This window comes from Triticum aestivum, unplaced genomic scaffold, assembly GCF_018294505.1.
Source record: "Triticum aestivum cultivar Chinese Spring unplaced genomic scaffold, IWGSC CS RefSeq v2.1 scaffold56453, whole genome shotgun sequence".
Classification (NCBI taxonomy): domain Eukaryota; kingdom Viridiplantae; phylum Streptophyta; class Magnoliopsida; order Poales; family Poaceae; genus Triticum; species Triticum aestivum.
In genome coordinates, this window is record NW_025230091.1 from 1 (window position 1) to 3,919 (window position 3,919).

Genomic DNA, 3,919 nt, shown 5'->3' on the forward strand with positions numbered 1-3,919 from the left:
ATTCTAGAGGTATCTAGTCCCTTGCCGAACTTCCTGATGAACCTATAAGTTATCGTTATAATCACCATGTTACAGACGACGTTTGAACATATAAGTTATCGCTATGATACTCTCATGGTTTAAGAAACTAAATCACACGAGTTAACACTCCGTGTTATAACAATTGATTTCTAACAATATAATTTCAAAGTATATCATTTAAGTTTGGGACCATTTAATATAATAGTTCTTCTATCGTCGTACTCTCAATGTTGTTTTAGAACTATCATTACACTTAAAGATATCCTAAAATGCAGAAAAAATGATCACCAACAACATTTGAGCTAGTCTTAGAGGCGAGACTAGAAACCTTATTTTACCGTTTATCATTTCACACGTGCATACGAATTTTCCACTGAATCGCATATTTCAGGATTATAACAGTTATAGCATAGACTATAAACTCTTAATTGTGAATATAAAAAAATATAATAATATATTATTGCCTCTAGGGCATATTTCCAACCGGAACCAACACCAACGGAGCCCTTAAAGGAAACCCTAGTGCCCTTTTTTATTCCATGGAGGCGGTTGTGGTCCCGTGGAGTCTGACAAAATTTATTTTGACAAAATTTATTTATTTAGATGCACATCACCAAATCGGATGAAGAGTGTATAATCATGACATAGGAAATAGTTAAGTGCTCTACGCAAATAAAATTAAGTGTATCAAGGTTGTTTAACATAGTAGAATAGTAGATGCCCACATATACTCACTCTTATGAACACATGTAGGCACACCCTACTCCTATCAGTATCTCTGATATACAGAGCCGACATCACGTCTTCAGATTCACGAAGTCAGCAAAGACGGCACATAGTCGATGGGGACGTCTTCTCCCACCAGAAGAACAACGTCGGAAAGCCTGAAATCAATCATCGGTGCTAAGTATAGGACTATCCCTAGTGGGTTGGATTCACCATAAGGAACCTAACCATCTAAGCCAGGCTCAGTTGCAGTTCGTGAAAATTGTAGGTATGAGGCAATAGTTTCGCTGATGGAATTATCTGATTATGTGTAAGATGTGTTTTCTATTGTATTTCTTATTAAAAAATGTAGTAGTGTATTAAATTGAGGCAAACATTTCTTTTTTTGAGGGAACGACAAACTTTTCTTTCACTATGGAAGCAAATTTCTTTTTAATCCACGCAGACACGAAAGCAATCATTACAATATTTGCATGAAAGCAAATACCACTCCCAAGAAAGTAAATTTAAATTTAAAAAATTCAAGACCATTGTTTGTAAATGACCATCTGCGATTGTACTTAGTCAGTTATTATCTTCCCTAACCCTAGGTGGCTAGGGCAAACTCTTCTCTCCAAACTATAATAGCGAGACCATGGATTCGCCTCCCCTCTGCTTGCCGCCGTGAGTTGCCTCGGACAGAGCAACGTGTGTCGGTGAGTGCGTGTGTAGCCAATAGACGACTGTTTTTTCTTTTCTTTCGGTTATATTAATAAAGCATCTCAATGATAGTTCGTCTCTAAACTCTAATGCAAATCGGGTTCGTATGCGTTCCGGGGACGTGAGCCAGCTGCAGCTGTAGAGGCCACAACTTGTACGTGAGCGTCGTCTTCCCCTCGTCCTCCTCTGGCTTTCTTATACAGTGTAGAATACGTATTTACGTATCAGATATTATTACATTTTTATGTATCAGATATTATTTTTGCGGCAATTTACGTATCACATATTGAGACAAAGTAAAGTATTATCTGCATTGTAGAAATTTCTATACGGATAATATACCACTACTGAAATCGCCGCTTATGCCGAGTTCCCAATGTGTTTACCGGGTTTCTTTTATTGGGAGCTCGAGAAGACTTCTGTTGAGTACACCGATAAATGAACTCCGCGGCGCTGTGCAACTCGGCAAACATCATCATTAGCCCAGTGCCCGGAAGAAGGAACTCGGCGACAACAACAGGAAACTCAACAAAGTCACAACTTCGCCGAATTCCATGGGAAATATACTTGGCAATGTCCTCACAGGTGCTGTTGGGATATTAGGCATATTCATAATTAGAACAGAAAATAGCATGGAACAATCTAGCATAGTAGATGAACAGGAAAACATGCACAACAATATCACACATGTAATAGCAACTACAGATAGAGAGATGAACAAATCACGATGGACATACTGTTCGTTACCTGATGCAGAAGAGACGTTGTTGATGATGATGTGCAAGAGCAGTATTCAACAGTATGTTGGCGCCGCCTCGCGCGACGCCGCTCTTCTTCTACCTCTTGCCTCACACAAGAAGAAACTCCACACACCCCCACACACACATGCACCAAGAAAGAACACACAAGCTTTGCCAAGAGGCTCCCTTGATGATCACATCATGGCTACATTGTTTCTCCAGCCCTCATTTCCTCCCTTTTTTCCATTCACTTTAAATAGCCAAGTACAAGGGTCTCACACACAGCCTAGCCCGGCAACTAACACCACGCTTCCGCTGCGCTCGGCCAACACTTGACTCATTACCCCAACTACATGCACTAACTGACTAACTAATCTATCTCCATTATCCAAATGCCATGGAAACTACCTATGACCAAGCCACTACATACATGCTCGCGTCCTTATCCAGCTCTCCTTGCATGCAGGCCATGCTCACCTTACGGAACGGCCACACGGTCTCCTTCCATGCATGCAGCTAGCTGCTAACAAACACAACGCGTGCAACTAACAACCCCTAATCGATGCAAGATCAAGACTACGGCTAACAATTTCCCCCGTAGTCTTGATACGGCTCGTCATCGGTCTTCGCTGCATGGCCGTCGCACCGAGCCGCCGCAGCCTCCGCCATGGCCGTGCAGCGTCTCCACCCGACGCTATGATGTGCCGCCGGCTCGCCGTCATCACGGATCTTCGCACCCGCCATGACATGTTGTGTGCCTGCTGTCACCGGAGTTGCTGCAGCTCCTGTCATTGTCGTCGTCACGGCTGTGACCCAGCCCGTGGACCTGACCCGGCGCATCGACGCTGGTCGCATCGTGCTCCGTCATGACCCCTGAGACATATGCCGAGTTGCTTCTCCGCCGGCGACACACGCCTGGCGTCCCTATGCGTGCCGCACGTCCCGCGCGCACCCGACGTGCCCGACGAGCCCAACCGCACCAGACGCTCACCGCGCGCCGCCTCCGCGTCCGCCTTGCCTCCGCGACAGCCGCTGCTCGTCGCGCGCACGGCATCACACTGCATCGCCGCGGACTCGCCGCGCACCGCAGCCAATGCCTCCATGTCCGCCGCGCACTGCAGCCAATGCCTCCATGTCCGCCCCTCGAACCTGGTCGCTCTAATACCAATTGTTGGCGCCGCCTCGCACGACGCCGCTCTTTTTCTACCTCTTGCCTCACACAAGAAGAAACTCCACACACACACATGCACCAAGAAAGAACACACAAGCTTTGCCAAGAGGCTCCCTTGGTGATCACACCATGGCTACATTGTTTCTCCAGCCCTCATTTTCTCCCTTTTTTCCATTCACTTTAAATAGCCAAGTACAAGGGTCTCACACACAGCCTAGCCCGGCAACTAACACCACGCTTCCGCTGCGCTTGGCCAACGCATGACTCATTACCCCAGCTACATGCACTAACTGACTAACTAATCTATCTCCATTATCCAAATGCCATGGCAACTACCTATGACCAAGCCACTACATACATGCTCGCGTCCTTATCCAGCTCTCCTTGCATGCAGGCTATGCTCACCTTACAGAACGGCCACACGGTCTCCTTCCATGCATGCAGCTAGCTGCTAACAAACACAACGCGTGCAACTAACAACCCCTAACCGATGCAAGATCAAGACTATGGCTAACAATTTCCCCCGTAGTCTTGATACGGCTCGTCATCGGTCGTCGCTGCA